Source organism: Pocillopora damicornis, chromosome 11 (assembly GCF_964200805.1).
Source record: "Pocillopora damicornis chromosome 11, jaPocDami1.2, whole genome shotgun sequence".
Classification (NCBI taxonomy): Eukaryota; Metazoa; Cnidaria; class Anthozoa; order Scleractinia; family Pocilloporidae; genus Pocillopora; species Pocillopora damicornis.
The window spans coordinates 10,025,106-10,043,228 of record NC_142680.1 but is presented as its reverse complement, the minus strand read 5'-3'; the positions used below and the strand labels follow the sequence as shown (position 1 = coordinate 10,043,228).

Genomic DNA, 18,123 nt, shown 5'->3' with positions numbered 1-18,123 from the left:
TTGTGCGAAGGACAATTAACACAATAGCCCCCATTTGGCGCAAAATTATGCTCATATCTTATCTGTTTCTCGAGGCTCAAAGTTTTTCTTGAGCGTCGCTCTCGGAACAGATAGCGTCTGCAGACAAATAACCGTGTGTATTTTCGCGCCTTTTTGTCTTTCGTAACAGTTAATTTTTTGGTGAATAAGTCTCTCTTTTTTTGTGTGTGTGTGTGTGAAAATGATGTGCCTCTAAATAGGTGTGCATCATCACATTGTACGTAGTGTAAGAAGAACAATGTAAGTAGCATAAATATTAATTGCATCTTAAGAGTACTGTAAGTAAGTAGTCTAACCCAATTTATGTAGAGATTGCAGTGAAAGGAACCTTAATGTAGCTAATGTAAATATCATGTTGTAGAAATGAAACAAGATGGAATACCGATATACCCAAACCAGAAGGTTATACAGTAATCTGAAATGTAGCATAAAGCAGCAATACTAGATGAAACCCAAAGGGCAGCTAAAATAATATTTGTGTGCTTCAAAGTTACAATTTGCTTGTATCTCAGCCCCAACAACAAGGCGATAAGTCTGTCAACAGTTATGGCCGTCATTGTCCCCAGAGATACGCCACATAATGTATAGCTAGTTAAGTAGGCGGCGTCCCTGGCGTATCGACAAAGATTCCAGTGTTCGTTAGCTACGGATATCCAATAAATAGCATGGAGAGGCTGGCTAACGAAACCAACCAAAAGATCAGTTGTTGCCAGACAACTATACAAAAGTTTGGATGGCGGATGGAGGGAAGATTCTTTACGCAGGGCAACAAGGATTAGAAAGTTACCAAGAATTGCAGTGAGAGAGAGGATCAGATTTACCACTGCGAGGTAAATTGATTGTTCTTGTAATCCACCTGCCAAAGAGGGGGAACATAACAGTTCTTTATATGTTTCCATTTGTTCTGCACCTCCTGTTAAAATATTTCTTGTCATCATACTTCTGCATTCCTTTTTCTTTAGGATTACCTGTGATTTCAACGAGAGATAATTTAGCGTAACAGCAGCCGCCTAGAAATGATCATATTTAAACTTATTGGGGAGATCGTTCTTTAAACTATGCAAAAACATCGGCTGTTCTTTTTGAACCTTTGTTTGTGCCTTGGGTATAAATTGGCAAAGTGAGAAAAGCATTGGCATTTACAAAAGGTTTTTTTTCATAGCACGACAAATTATACCCTGTAACTTGGATAAAATTTCATTAGCAGGATTAATATTTATGCTTTAACATGATTTTCTCTGAATTTGAGAAGAATCATAATTTACTTCAGCAATTTAAAAAAAAAAACAGAGTCCTCGCCAGAGATCTCAATCGGTTAAGAGCATAATAATTAATGGTAGCAATCTCCAAATACAGTAAAGCTCTCAAAATTAATGTTCGGTTAGAGATGCTAACATATATATATAAGGATATTCATGTTCAATATTGTAATTAGCATAGCCTTCCAGCTTTTTACTTCCCGTTTCGCGCTCTACTCAGCTAGAAACTGAAATAGTGACAGGAGTTAGACAAGACCAACCTTTTTTTACGATATTTATTCTCTTCATTTGGTCTTTTACTTCGTTCCAAGAGAATCGTCATCATAATTTCCCCTTTTGATTAGAAAAAAAAATAAGCCTTTTGAACTCTGGGATCCTCCTCTTTTTCTGTAAAAAATGAAATAAAGTCTTAAGGCAGCTGTTATGTGTACGGCAGGTGATTGGATTCTTGTCGTCGCGATTCACTTGAGCGATCGAGGATCCTTTCTCGATAAGGAAAGTTATATTGCAATACTTAGGTATGAGAAAAACATATTATAAAACCGCTGTCAGAAATAAACCGACGGATGGTTAAGAATAATTTAACTCGTTAAACAACTTATTGCACTTCAACTTCTTAAAAAGCATTTGGATAGAGACTTTCATTTACCTCTTAAAGACGCTCACTTGAAAGGTCCTCGCGTACCAAATACTGGCAATTTGTTTTGGTAGGAGATCTTGGCCGTGCTTAGCATTTAAAACTTTAAATAAATGGTAACAATTTATTTTGTTATTTTAAGATAGAAGAAAGTCTGTTAATAAATATTAGTATGCGACACAACGACGTATTTGTATAACTGGTGAAGTTTAATTTCGGAACAAATTTTCATTACGAGTTAAACGGAAAGATCTGTGGTATTTCCATTTCACACTTAAGGAAAAAACTTTGCTGTAAAAGCAAAAACTTAATAGGAATTCAAAGAAATGTGATGATGTGTTACATTTAATATCGGAAAAACGATTGATTTTCAGGAAAACTCAATAAGATCCGATAATAGTCAATTTTGTTTCATGCTCTCTCCTAAAAATTGCATACAGGTGATAAAGTATCGCAATTTTCGTATGTAATAAGGAAATTTTTTGAAAAACAAAACAAATTCAAGTGTTTAACTGGCATTGTGATCGGCTCGTATGACAATAGGGTGTTAACGTCAAGCGTTTTATTTGAGTATAATTAAAAAATTGAAAATAATTTACCGTCCATAAACAAATAACTTGAATGGTTCTCCTTGGCTACACTTTGAAGTTCAATTTTATCCTGCACTTCCATATTTCTAAGAAAGTAAAACGAGTAAGTGGTATCACTCCCAGCAAGTTAAAATGACAAAAAGTCCTCGCCAAAGATCTTTATCGGTTTTCGAAAAAAAAAAAACTCGTGGCAATTTCCAAATAGATAAAACTATGAAATTTACAGATGCCAACATGTTATACTTCACAAATGGAGGAGCCTTGACTGTGCTCTGTTCTGTTGTGAAGCACGTAGGAAGCGGTTAGAGCACGAAAGAAGTGTAGGGAGAAACACTTCTTGAGTGCTCTATCCGCTTCCTAAGTGCTTTATAACAGAACAGAGCACAGTCAAGGCTTCTCTATTTGTTTTATAGTCATCCGTTAAATTCCCCACGCATTACTTTCAATTTTCCAGAAAAACTTTTATCCCAAAGCCAACAAAAGTGTCGTCAGCTCTATAATCTCATAAAGCACGCTACAATAAACCAATCAAAATCCTTTTTGTAGTAGCTCAAATAATCTGATTGGCTGAACAAGACTAAAGCTGTCAAAAATGTCAAACCATCAAAGTTCAAAATCCATCAAAGTTCACATTTTGCAATTGCTTTCAAACTTGAATAGTTTGGCAGGTCGAATCTAACACTTTTGCCTGACGCTTTTTAATAAAGAACGTGCAGGTGAAATGTTCAGTGAAATCCGGCCGAATTGTGGCGTACAAAAACGCGCAAGTTTTTTCGCTTGGCAAATAGAAAACAAACTGCTCAAAGCGAGTTTTTACGAAAGAGCGGCAGCCAAATTCACCGGAACATGAAGATTTCTCGAGATTACAAAGCCGTAAAACTCGGTCGCAGTGACTGATGTGAGATCACCACTCAACGCATCGGAAAGGACATCAGAGCAAGCTCTTAGTTGTTCACACGAAGGGCAAAAAATCATCGGCAGCTAAAGGAATATGATGACGTGTTAAATTTGATTTTGGGAAAACGACCGATTTCCAAGAGAACTCAATAAGAACCAGTGATGGTAAATTTTGTTTCAAATACTCTCCTAAAAAATTTGTGTTGTAGTTAAAAGCATCTTTTCTATTGTGACCGGCTCGTATGGCAAAAGGGCGAAAACGTCAACTACTTTGAGTAACATTAAACAAATAACTTCAATGTTTCTTCTTTGATATTCTTTGAAGTTCATATCATAACACTAAGGAAGCAAACTGAAGGAGTAATATCGAACTGACGTCCTGTTTTTTTCTACACCGTACGTGCTTATATCAGGAGTCTCTATGATTATAATAAGCTCTATCGCATTCAACAAAGTTTCCTGAAGATATGTTTACTGTTTGTTTCGACTCTTTCCCGTTTTATTGACTCAACTGGGAAATGGAGAATTTAACAAAAAGCTCGAGTAACGATGTGGTTAACTTTCATATTCAATACTATCTTAGAAAGTGACTGATGTCATGTGGAAACCATAAACCATAGAGTCAGCCTGGCTCTAAAATAACATATAAAATAATGCCTCAATCGAGGCAGATCTAACTTCATGGACAACAAAGTTTTTGTCTGATTGTCAGCTTCACTGCTTGTCTCACTTCATAAATCTTCCAGCAGTAAAGAAACGGGTTTAACGTCGAGTTGAAGTAAATTCAAGTTGCTGCTATTCCTCTGATGAGGCGTAAATGTGATGAAAATGTTTTTTTATTAGCTTTCGCAAACACGATTGCAACTATGCTATGCGGTACATAACAAACAACTAATGCTAACTGTATCGCGAAATGTTCAGTGAATTTGGTTGACTCGACTGTAATTGAACTGGAACTTGTACTTGTTCCTGATGATAAATGAGGGTGCGAAATATCTTTGTGAACGAGACCACTGAGATCAGTAAACAAGATGAATTACAGATATACCCACACCATAGAGTTATGCGGTAATCTAAAATGTAGCATAAAGCAGCAACAGCAGTTAAACCCAATTGGCAGCTAAAATAATATTTGTGCGCTTCAAAGTGACAGTTTGTTTGTATCTCAGCCCCAACGACAAGGCGATAGGTCTGTCAATGGTTATGGCCGTCATTGTTACCAAAGATACGCCACATAATGCATTGCCGGTCATGTAGGCGGCGTCCCTGGTGTATCCACAAAGATTCCAGTGTTCGTTAGCAATGGATATCCAATAAATAGCCTGGAGAGGCTGACTAACGAGACCAACCAGCAAATCAGTTGTCGCCAGACAACGATACAAAAGTTTGGATGACGGATGGAGGGAAGATTCTTTACGAAGGGCAACAAGGATTAGAAAGTTACCAAGAATTGTAGTGAGAGAGAGGATTACATTTACTACTGCGAGATAAATTGATTGCTTTTGTAATCCATCTGCCAAAGATGGGGAACATAACAGTTCTTGATATGTTTTCATTTGTACTCCACCTCCTGTTAAATTAGTCTGTGTTCCCTATTCCTTTAGGGTTACCTGTGATTGCAACGAGAGATAATTTAGTGTAACAGCAGCCGCCCAGAAATGATTATACAAAAAAAATAGGCATTTTTTATAGCACGACAACTGCTCCCATGAACCTTGGATTAACCTTCATTTTAATGGTTGGTAATTAAGCTTTAATACAACTTCTATAAAGTTGCGAAGAATCATTGTGAACTACAGCAATCTAGAAAAACAAAGTACTCGCCATAGATTTCAAATGGTCTAGAAAATAATTGTTGCTCGTGGCAATCCCCAAGTACATTTAAGTATTCAAAATTAATGTTTGGTCACAGATGCCAACATTTATATGGTGACGAGAGGTTTTTTTCACACCAACTGGACCTGTTATTTCTGCGGGGAACGCGACAATAACGGGGGAAAATAGCTCGGTAGAGACCACTTGCTGAAGGAACGGAAACTCATCACGGTTTCCTGGTACGTAGAGACCTGCTTCAAGCAAACTTGCGACGGACTTCAAGAATCAGGCACCGTTTGTTTCTACAATAACTTTATTTTAGTTCATGCCGACAACCGACATGCCTTCTTGCATACTCAACTTAAAAATATGTATCTTAACAAGTAAAAGTGAGAAGTCAATTATATTTAATGATTATTTATCCTATGTTGGTGTTAAGTTTGAACAAGTGGCAACGAGAAAAATCAATTTTATGAAAAGAACTAATTTACATAAGTTCAGCTGCAACTTCCTTGAGAAGAAAAGGTCGCTACGAGGACTGTTTACTTAACAATGTCCACTAAGAATAAGATCACAAAAGGACTGATGATCAGGTGCACAAAGGCGGCGAAGACAAAGCAGTATGTACAAGTTAGTAGTTAAAAGAACTTACTGTTGGCTTTAATCTTTTTTACAACATTACAGCAAAGAAACTGGAATGAATTGAGAACGGCTACAATATTGAAAAAGTAATAAATATACTGCAAACAAACACACGGAAAATCACTAAATACTCCCGTAACGTTCCTCCCACCTTAAATGGAGACTTCCAGATATCTTGGTGGTCAAAATGACGAATGAACTTGGTATTCTCATCATAGATAAAGTATTGTTTTCTTAAGTTAAAAAAATATATTTTTCCTTTGCTTTTGCACTTAATACGTATTTCTTACTTCGCGTAACCTTCTATTTACCGAGGAGTTTTCAACATAATTCTTGGAGGAATTTTAAAATAAGATTTTAGCAATCTTCTTGATCCTGTATTACTTTCTGGTCAACAATTAAGTGGTTGCAAAAGACGGTCAGGCGTCTGAAGATAAATACTATTCTTGGATGAAACTTAGGTATTACCATTCCTGGAGGTGCTTCTTGATGCCGATCAAATCCCTTGTTAGATTCCATTCTGTAATCAATTTTGGCTGGAGTATCAGAAAGATCACATTGGTGCCAAACCTCCTTTTGTGACATCTGTGCGAAGGAAGGTAGTGGTTTTTGGATAACAGACCTGAAGTTACCATTTGCTTCGTTGTGAATTGTTGCAGACTGGGACACAGCAAGGAGCACTAATATCAACAAAGACTGGCTTAGTGCAACTTTTTGTTCTTTGGATAACCGAAAGAAAAATTTTCTGCAGTAGGCTTTAAAGAAGCTTTACAAGTAGAGTCGTTTCTGGCTCCTTTGAAATTATTTTCTTGAGGTGTAAACGTTCCTATTAAAGGCACTGAAGCTGAACCTGCTTCTTTCTGTTGATTTACTGATTCTTTTAAAGTAATGGTGTTGTTATCGAGGTTAATTATGGCTCTGTTTACTTAGAGGAAATCGCGACCAAGGATGGCATCATAGGCAAGGTTGTGCACTACTTGGAATTCACGAGGGAACTGAATATTCTTAAGGTATGAAGGCAGGGTATACAAAATTTTTCTTAGTTGTAGTAGCAGTCTGAACTACGGAATAGGGAGCACCACCAAAATTTTCTCTTAGAACTTCTTTAATGGCTGAAACGCGTGCACCAGTATCCACCATTAGATGAACAGGGTTTCCTTCTATTTCACCTGCAATGGTTAGGTTGCTAGGGTATGTGTCTGCTTCATTTACTAGGGGTAGCAGGACACTTAACTGATTTGACATTCGTAACTTTCTTGACTTCTGGTTTGAATTTCTCGGCGTGACTCTAGCCTGGTCACTAGTGCATGTCGGCTTCATCTTCTGTAGTAAATAAGGGTTGGTTGCGGCGTTTTTCTGACTCTTGAATTGTAATGCAGTCCTCTCAGCATCCGACTGGTTCTCTTCGTCGTGGGTGGGAGATCTTTCTGATTAACTGTAAGTTGATTGGGTAACATGATGTAGGACCTTCCTCTCCTTGTGGAAAACTTCATTAGATCGGTTAAAGTTGCAGTAATACTGAATACGGCCACGGCGTCCACATCTGTAAAATACGGGTTTAGTCTTGAAACTGTACTTCCTCCATTTATCTTTGGCATCCTGTTTAGGCTGTATACTCCTAGTGAATCCATCTAGCCTCTTTCCAGGCTCGTCAATTACCTCTTACATGTCAAACATCGTAAAGTCTGCGTCTGGAAATTTGTGAGGAACAGGATCAGGGCTGAAATTGTCACTGTCTTCAAAGCATCTAACATTTTCCACTGGACCCGGTAACTGGTAGCCAAGGAGGCTTTCCTGTAATCTGGGTAATGTTCCGTCAAATAGGTCTCTTGTGGAATGTTCCTCAATGGCAGACATGTTTGCTCTGGTGTCTACAAGTGACCCTGTGTCTTACCCATTCAACTGAGCGGTGATCATAACATCACGTCGCAATTCTGGTTCACATCGGGCGGAAGCGTTTAGCTGTGGCAGAGAGCGGCCTTGGGAAGAGTCATCCTTCAACTTGTTCCCAAAGTTAATGCTGGAAACGGCGTCGGTTTCAATGGCTTTTTCAGCACGGCAAACAGCCCTAGTGAACGGAATAAGTCCATTCGGCTTGCACTTTTTCTTGCCCTTGGAATTAAATTTCTTTTCTGCCTTGTGTGGTTTAGTCGGGCCCAGTCGACAGGTGGCCAAGTCTGGGTCTGTTTTCGGCACTAGGCTTCTGTAGGTCATTCTCAGAGTGGTCAGTAGATGTGATTTCAAAGATCTCACCATTCGCATAAGCGTCCTCTACCATTTGTTGGGAAACGCTCTAACTTTGTTTTAGAGCCGACAAAAGCGCGTCTTTTGGCTTGTTTTCCTGTAATTAATCGTATCTAGCCGTTTCTGGGTAGATTTGTAGCCCCTTTTGGAAGTGTTGGTAAAATTCTTTATCGGCTTGGGTGTCGCTTTCACTGAATTCCACTGAATTTCCAAGAATTCGCGTTGGCCTGTGGAAATATGTGTTGATTTTGTCCAAGCGGAGCCATTTATCTATTTTCATAATCTTATTGCCATCTATCGCAGCTAAGTGAGAGCTTCTTGGATTTTGAGAAGGTAATTCATTCCTTCGATATGGCTGACTATAACCGGAGTGTTGAGGATAATTTCCGCTTTCTTGGCGTCGTGGGTAGTTTGGCTAGTACTGCTCGAAATTCTGATTTGGTTCACGTGGAGACTTCTGGTTACAGTTGTGCTGCATATGGCCAAATCTCCCACACGAGTAGCTGTCTTGGCGGTTCTTCGAGGTTGAACAGTGGACGGACTTTCGTTTGGATGGATGCTGATATCTATGGCCCCTGTTTTCGTTTTATCTGCTTGGCTCTGATTGGAAAATACGGTGAAAACTCGTGGTGGGTCTTTGGAAGGAATTGGTTCAATGTTTTTACTGGAATCGGTGTCGTGTGTCGTCGGCGGCGAGGAACTTTGATAAAATGGCAACTCAAACAACAAGTCATAATTTTCTTCTTCGAACAAAGAAGTTTCACCTTTCTATTTACCTTCGTCGTCTTAATTGTGACGTCTAGAAAGACTGACTTCCTTTCTTCACAGACTTCATAAATGGACAAAAGGAAATTTGACGTACTCACGTTACTCGAGCGGCCCCGGGCTTTATTTTGCTGGCCCTCAAGGGTTAGATCACACCTCTTGCGTGGAACTGAATTTGTCGTTCTCTTGAACTTTGATAACGTCCTGGAAGCTCCAAGAAGTGCCCGGCGCAACCACCATTGTGACATAGGTTTTTCGCACGAACTGGACTTTTGCGGGGAACGAAATGCCGATAGCATTTCTTTATCGAGCTCAAAACTTACCATCTCTCTTATTCTATTTAAGAGTGAATGCCTCTAAAAATCAAAGAAAAATAACAAAATCGCGGACATGGTAAAAAAATCATTTCGTCCCATTTTTTGTCTACAGGTAGCTATAGGTACTACTTAAAGTGAAGCGAGGTTAATTTCTGTAAATATTCATTTTAACGGAAATAAATCGATACTAATTGCATGATCGAAAATGAGTGCCTGCGAGCTCTAAATTATGCAGTTTTCAGGCCGTCCTTGCATGAACTAAAATGCAACAGCAGGACTTCTATAGCTATAAATATATACATGTAGCCTTCCATTACCAAGATATAATGATATTTTTTGTATCGTGTCCTTCCTGACGAAACCACGGGTTAATTACCAGTGGACGTGTTCGCCATATTTAATTCATGCCAAACCCGGCCTAATGTAATGTGGCAAAAATGCATGTGGTAGTTTCTCAAAATCTCCAGCAATACTATCACGAGGGCTTATAAGGTGGGTCTTCAAATTCATCATTTCATTTTTCTGGTATCTTCCGCTGTTTTGATGTACCAACCAACCAAACTTCGCTAAAATTGTAAATGGCGCCATATTGAAATGAACAAAATCAACATTGCAATGACACAAGCAAAGCATTGTTTGAGTCGCAGCCGCACTTAGCTTTTTATTTTTGCTTTGACATAAATAGTTCCTTACCTTAGAAATCTTTTATAGGCCCTTGTTATTCCGCTTGGAAGATATTTTCGAAATACTGTCCTTTGAAATTTGGTGTGAAGGTGGCCTACCGGCTAACTCGTTGAAGCCACTGAGCCGGGATGAGTAAAATAAAGTTACTTGTTGTTGTCATTTTCTACAGCGCGTCACAACCCAGTTACGTTTAGTCTACTTTGATCTTAATTTTGGTTTTATTGACGTCTCACACAAAAAGGGTCCCGTACAAAACGGTAGGTAACGCTAGCGATTTGCCGGATTTTAATTTTTCACAGGTTCCTGTCACTCTGCGTGACATATGATAATCTGTCACGTAACGAGATCAACAAACAATTCATTCTGCCTCACATATAAGATCTAAACAAATATATTGCCATCATGAACGAGAACGATACAACAAAGAAATAGACTTTACAAAATTTCACAAATATAAACCGTACAGTGAAAACCTTATGGAACGAAAATAACAATACAATTTTCCCACGGAAAACAAATGTGATGGGTTAACGAAAGTAAACAAAAAACAAAAGCGTAATAATCGTCGGGGAAGGGAATAAAGACAACGGTTGCTTTAACTCCAGCAGAAAAAGAATATCTTAACCTTTGCATGATATTGTAGGTGGCGTTTGTGGCGCAGAGGAAGCCACAAGCGTTTTTTACAATTTTCAGGTGCTGAGACAGAGATTGAACTTATCTTAGCAAGAAGCGGGATTTTCGCGAAGCCTGATAAACGGAAGAGCTGCTCCTCTTCCAAACCAGGAGAAAAGGAGAATGAGAATTGAATCTGTAAGATTAGAACATTTTGTTTCTTTCGTAACGAGTCCACACGTTACTCGAGATGTTCCTTTCGGGGAAAAACTTCTAAAATTGTCGACTGGCGAGATCATAAAAACACCCAATGTTATCAGAACAATGATACCAGAGCGTATTGTCCAATAGTATCAACAATACTGCTGTGAAACCAACTTTGAGCCTATGAGTAAGAGAACTCTACAGAGAGTTTGGGCTGTGTGTTCTTCATCTGTTCGCAAGTCTCTGCAAGGACTTGATAACTTTTCAGCATCAGGAATGGAAGCAGTTGATGCTATAGAAAAACTCGTAGACAAGCTTGTTGACTGTGGCAAGACTCAGCAATGAGCGAGGGAAATTAAGCAGCAACTTCGTTTTTCGAAGCAGTACCTAAAGGGCGACTACAAGGTGGGTGCAAATTTTATAATTATGCGTTGCCTTTGCAAATGTAGTAAACTTCTTACTATGATTCACGGCTACCTCTTTCTTTCTCTCCAAGTCTTCTTTATGCTTAATTGATGAAACAACAGTTTACAATTCACTGTAATACGCTTACACACATGTATACAACGCTGAGAATCGATTAAGTAATCTTTTTGAAATGTCGATCATATGCGCATGCAATGCTTTGTAAATATACATTGAATCACGCGCTTGTCATTTTACTTTTTATTTTAGGTACAGTGGAGGCCACAAAGGTTCCCGATCATTGTCGAATTTATGCGCTAAGTGACCAGAGCAATGCTGAATTTCGGGGCTCCTGCGACCATCTCCACAATGAGTCATATGAGCAGTGTTATGAGTTACAGGAAGTACCATAGAAGACGAGTGTTCAAGTGCGCTCTCGTCAGCAGAAGATCAAGCTGACATGCAACTTGCCATCAAACAGGCAAGGGATGACATCATTTGCTGGAAAGCCCATCAGCTACGTTCAGTCCACCAAGCTGAGGCGAAGCATCCAGTTTTAGCCAAACTCGACAGCCGATCGGTGTTGTTAGTCCAGGACTGGGCAATGAAATATATGCCCCGAAAATATTGAGAGGCGCAGTCAGATTGGTTTGCGAAGCGAGGATTGCCATGGCATATTAGTGTTGCCGTAAGACGGTCAGAGGGTTCTGAGCACTTTGAATCGCAGAAACCTGTTCACGTATTTCAAAGCTGCGCCCAAGACAGTGTGACTGTGGCTTCGATTATGCTTGACTGCCTCACTACCCTGAAAAAGGAAATTCCAGAGCTGGAAATGGCTTATTACAAACAAGATAACGCTGGCTGTTATCACAGTGGAAATTCAATCATCTCAGCTAAGCTGGCCAGTGATGCCATGGGAGTGGCTTTTGTAAGAAACGACTTTTCGGACCCTCAAGGTGGAAAGGGGATATGTGATCGCAAAGCGGCAACAATCAAGGGAAGGTACGTTGGAAGGTACGTAAACGAAGGCAATGATGTCATCAACGCTCTACAGTTCAAAACAGCCATTGAATCTGGTCAAGAAACCACAGGAGAGAAAGCAAGTTATGTTGCTGCCAAACCGTCAAGCACCTTTAATATCAAATGGGATGGCATAAGCTTACTCAACAATTTTGAGTACGATGAAAGTGACACACGAGTGTGGAGAGCATTCAATGTAGGTTCCGGTAAAGTAGTGCCATGGGCCAAGTTCGAAGGAGTCATGAAGTAGCCCGAAAAATTGGAATTCCTAGACTCGCCATCGCAGAGTCAAGTGGCGCACCGACGTTCAAGATTGTGAGACACCGAAATATTAAGGAAAGCTCTGTCAAAGCAAATTTCTTAACTGAGAGCGAAAACCAAGATCGAAGCTGTATTGGGGAATATAAGCCAGATGACATGCTTTTCCCGTGTCCAGAAGAAGGATATGTAAAAGCCTACAGTCGCTTTGCAAACCTCCAGACACACCTAGATACTGGAAAACACCAAATGATGCTCGAACAGGAAACTCTCTACGATAAAGCTAAAAGAGAATATTCTTCCAAGCTGATGGAGGGACGCAGTCGAATACCAAGCGTTCAAGTTGCTGCACAATCAAAGAGAGACGGCTTGCCGCCTCTTCCAATGGGTTGGGTCCTGAAGACAATTAAGAAAAAGGTGCGTTTTACCAGGAAACAGACCGAATTCTTAACTGACCAATTTAAAAAAGGGGAGTATAGTGGACGGAAAAGCGATCCACAGTAAAGAAGCGATTAGAAGTTACAGCCGCCGGTAACCGAGCAAAAGCTAGTGAAATCTCAGAAGTGGACATGGAGAGCGTCGACAAGGACGAAATTTCCGCCAAAGCTGAGAGCCATCTATCTGCAGTGTGTGCAAATGTGATGAGAGATGTGGCTATTCAACATCCGATTGTATCTTTCGATCTAAACATCTGTTAACTTGTACAAAAACGTACACTCACAACTTTAAGAGTGGATAGACTAAGAGACATGTGCATAGACCTTGGGCTGGATATTTCTGACATTTCACCTCAGAAGAGGAAAAAGCCATTCATCGCACGACTCACACAATTAGTCCAGGAGTGTACCTGCTCTTCCAAGTAACTGAGCACTGAACGTTTTACGAATAACTGATCTGCTGATTATAAAAGCGGTGCGTGAATTATTTACATGGAGGCGTTGCGTGACAGCAGAGTCCTACATATCGGATTTTAGTCACTTGAGCTCACCATTGCTTGTGAAACCTCATCTTTGTGTTGGACAATTTTTAGTAAATTCGAAACTGGCGAGTGCAGAAGGCGCAGAAGGGATGCAAATGCTCGAATCCATGTTCACCGGATGAGAAGTAAACGGAAACTAACGGCTTTGTGCCAAATTTAACCTTTTGAGTGCAATTGAACTGTTTAACCTGTTGTGTGTAGAATTATGCAGATTTTGGCGTGATTCTCAAAGGGTAGCAAAAGTCGAAAATTGTTTCTCCTGTCTCCGTATATAAAAATCAAGTGTAGTTATAGACATTTTAATATGTTTCTAGTCATTTTAAGGGCCAGTGAAGATATAACTGACCAAAACAGTTATTTGTGTCCGACGCGTTTAATTTTGTTATTATGCATCTCATTATGGGGTCATGGTAATTTAACTGAAATTTGGCTGGTGGTCATCTTTTGATAGTCAAAGGTCCCAAAGAAATAAAACCCACATCGTAAAGAACTATCTTTCAAGGCTTCTTGGTAGTGTTATTGTAAACTTTGAGACACTACCACATGTATTTTTGCCAAGCTATTCTAGGCCACCTTTGCCTTAATTTCGAAAGGCCGAAGATGTCGTCTCTTAATAGGGACGTAGCTCCTCCAAGAATAACATTAGACAAAAACTATCACTTTGTCTCGATAATACAAGTCCAACTCAATATTTCTATGACTAGAAAAGTCCTTCCGTTACATTTTTGTTAGCATGACAAGTGCCCGAAAAGTGCATAATTTCAGGATCGCGCTTGGTGAAATTTGAGCCGGAAATGTTAAAACAAATTATTCCCGTTAAAGTGCATATTTAAAAAATCTAACCCCATTTCCGTTTGTTTACTAGATAAGGCTACCCACAGGCAAAAAATGAACCAAATCGATTTTTGACCGTGTCCGCGACTTTTTCGATAATCTGTGATTTTTATTGACATTTACTCTTAAATCGAAATGGCTGATTCTGGCAGTATGCAGGACGCGTGTCATGTGAACTTCGTAATAGACCTCGCTCACCGTGGAGTCTCTGTGGCTCAGTGGAAGAGCATCGGAGCGCGGAATCCGACGGTCTCGATTCCTCATGGGGACTCAAAATTTTTCTTTGTCCAACGCTCGTGACGAGACGAATAACATCTTTCTCTAATATTTGAATGGTATCATAAAAGAAGCTGAGAATGCCTCTTGGAGTTATCGATACTAATTAAGAAAAAGAAGATTGAACTTACAGCTTCAAAATTAAAAATGCATATCTTAACAAGTAAAAGTGAGAAGTCAATTATAATTAATGTTAAGTTATCCGATGTTGGTGTTAAGTTTAAACAAGCAGCAACCCGAAAAATTATCGTATGAAAAGCACTAATTTACGGACATAACTTCAGCTGGCAACATCCCTGAGGAGTTGCCAGGAAAGGTCGCTACAAGGAATGTTTACTTAACAATGTCCACTAAGAATAAGATCACAAAACGATCGATGTTCAGGTGCATAAAGGCAGCGAGAACAAAGCGATATCTGCAAGTAAGTAGTTGAAATAATTCACTGTTGACTTTTATCTTTTTTAAAACATCAGAATAAAAAGAAACTCTAATGAATTGAGAACGGCTGAAATATTGAAAAGTAATAAAAATGCTCCAAACAATCACACGGAAAAATCACTAAATTTTACGGTAACAATACCAAGATATTAATGTTCAACTTTGTAGTTAACAAAGCCTTATAGGTTTTTCTTGAATTCCCCGCACCCAAAAAACTGACAACCAGAAATGCGGTGCGGGATAAGCAGACAATTCTTAGCCCATTTATTGAACTAACCAACTAATCACAAGACAAAAACAACTGTTTACACTGTTTAGACACCAAAAAATTAAACAAACTCTACACGTTCGATGCGGCCAAAGTAAATTGAATAAACAAAACCACTTATAATGACTGTCAATCATCAGGAAAGCACAACTAAAAATCGTTACGAGGAAATGGACTACAGGATTCCACCCAAACAATAAAGAAGAACAAAATTTAACTGTCCGCTTGTAAAAATCCACAATGAAACTTGTTTACTGTTCAGCGAATATATACTTGCTAGTTTACATATCACACTTCTTTCCCATAATCTCACGCCGGCACTTAAAACACACTGCCGACAAATGCACTCGTGCTTGGGAATTCAAGAAACCATTTATCTTTTGTTTCATTACGCTTCGCTACATTCAGGCAAAGATAAATGAACAATTACTTTCCGTTTCGCGCCCGACTCAGCTAGAAACGAAAACAGTGAGAGGAGTAGGATATTGCACCATCAAAACATTTTCTGTTTTTGTCACGTTACGAATTCCCTTCAGTCGCTTTCTGCCCTATACCATGGCATTCGTTATCCCATTTTCCCTTTCAGTTAGAAAAAAGTAAGCCTATTGGACTTGCTCGGATAGAGACTTTTAATTACCTTTTAGAGACGCTCACTCACTTTGCTTTTGGTTGTGCCTTGCGTTTAAAACGTTCAATAAATGGAAACAATTATTTTGGTACTTCATTCTTACTGTCTATCTTTGAACTTCACAGAATATGAACGGAAGTGTTAGTAAACACAGCTACTTATTTGTGTGATGAGTTTAATTTAGGAATGACTCTTCATTGCAAGTCAAACGCAAATATCTCTAAGTTTTATTCTTTTACAATTAATGATAAAGCAAAAGAATTATTTGCAACCAAAGGAAATAATGATGTGTTACATTAATTTCGGAAAACTTAAGAATTTGCCCATGCTTAGCGTGCGTATATCGAGTTATGGATGCACGCGGGAAGTTTGGAGAGCACGAAAAATGCAACTCTAGCTTTTTGAGTGCTCTCCAAACTTCCCAAGTGCATCCATAATTCGATATACGCGCAGCTAAAAGCATGTGCAAACTCTTTTAGAACGGAGCGACAACTGCACGAAGAAGCCTTTTATTGCCATAGAGAGCAAAATTCTCACAACGCACCAAAAAAAAGTAAACAAACGTCGCTATTGGCTGGTCAAAAACACGCCACATTTTATATTTTGGTTTAAGCGAGAACATTTAAGCCAGTCAACCGACAAGAGTGATGAAAAGCACAAAATCTACAGAAAAAATGTAGAAAATTAAAGCCAAATGAAATCAAGTGACACTAAAAAATGTTTTAAAATTCAAAGACCCGAAGTTATCAAGGATTTTAATTGTTCAAAATAATGTTTACGCTGCCGTGCACGGTACAATTGGCGGAAGACAGACTGCAGGAAACTTGCAGTTTTCTCCTGGGCAACAACCACACTGTTATTTTGACGTACAGTTATGGCTGCAGCAGAAGACTCAGGTTGGCTGCGAACATTGCATTGCTCACGTCATCTTATTTACGCACGGGCGTGTGTAAATAAAGATTGTGTTCATAGTTGCTCAATAGGGCTTATATAGAGCAAGTACGCGCGCTATGTTATAATATTGATTTTCACGAGAACTCAATAAGATCCGATAATAGTCAATTTTGTTTTTAGCACTCCTCTGCAAATCTCTCACAGGTGATAAAAGCACTTAAATTTCCATATGCATTATGGACATTTGTCGAACAACAAGACAAATTTAATCGTATAGTTGGCATTTTGACCGGCTCGCATGGCAAAAAGGTGTCAACGTCAAACGCTGAAATTAATTAATTAAATAATTTTCTGCCCACAAACAAATAACTTCAACAGTTCCCCTTTGCACCTGTTTGAAGCTCAATTTTATCATCCACTTTCATATTTCTAAGAAAGTAAAACGAAAGTGATATAAGCCTCAGTAGGCTAAAATGAAAAAGTCCTCGCCAAAGATCTTAATAGGTTTTTCAAAAGAAAAAAAAAATTAACTCGTGACAATTTCCAAATAGATAAAACTATACAAATTTTACAGATGCCAACATATATATTTAATATATATCCCAAGTGATATTCAAGAATTTTCAAGCCTCAAGTCCACAACAATACAAGCGTTCGTTTAATATTGAATTCAAGATAAAAGAGTATTTAGTTACTGTTACAGAAGAAGGAATATGTTTGTTGAATAAAATTGTGCCAGCGAACACCGAAAAATAAACGTTTCACGCAGCAATCCCGCGCGTTAAAAAAAGAGTGCGAAGGACAATAAACACAGTAGCCTCCATTTAAGGTGAAATTATCCTCATGTATTATCTGTTTTTCGAGGCTTAAAGTTTTCCATGAGGGTAGCTCTCGAAAAATTGTTTGCTCCTCGGAACTGATTGTGTCTGCAGACAAATATCCGTATGTATTTTAGCGCTCAATGAAGGTCATGTTTTGTTTATTCACCTCCACTTTGGTGATAGTTGTTGAATATTTGAGCTACGAAGGAGAACGTGTATCAGGAGGAAGATATAACGCTACAAAACCCTTTTGTGCTTATCACAGGCAAATGTTGGACTTTTGGACCCACTGATATCAGTTTATTTCAGATGTCTGGTTGATAAAAACATATCAAGTTCTCTTTTGTTGCGGGCGATGTGTGAAATTAAAAATTCTCTTTTGATGAGGACAGTTGTATGTTGCAATATTAAAGTATAAGAAAGACAATATATTCTCTACGGCTAGGTGTATCCAATGGAAAGTTAAGATCTAGTAAAAATCGTTCAACATCATATATGACTTCAACTTTGTTAACGGCGTTTTTATTAAGCCTTGCGCTCTGTTGTGAGAAATACCTTCTTGAAAGTTTCTTATGCAAAAAAATTTTACATTTTTCT

At 38.8% G+C, this 18,123-nt stretch overlaps 2 pseudogenes; one reads left to right on the top strand and one right to left on the bottom strand.

Annotated features, from left to right (window-relative positions):
- Positions 1–4,074: 4,074 nt before the first annotated feature.
- On the bottom strand, positions 4,075–7,510 carry LOC149037416 (melanocortin receptor 5-like; annotated as a pseudogene).
- A 964-nt stretch (positions 7,511–8,474) lies between these two features.
- Positions 8,475–13,561, top strand: LOC149037415 (uncharacterized; annotated as a pseudogene).
- Positions 13,562–18,123: the final 4,562 nt, after the last annotated feature.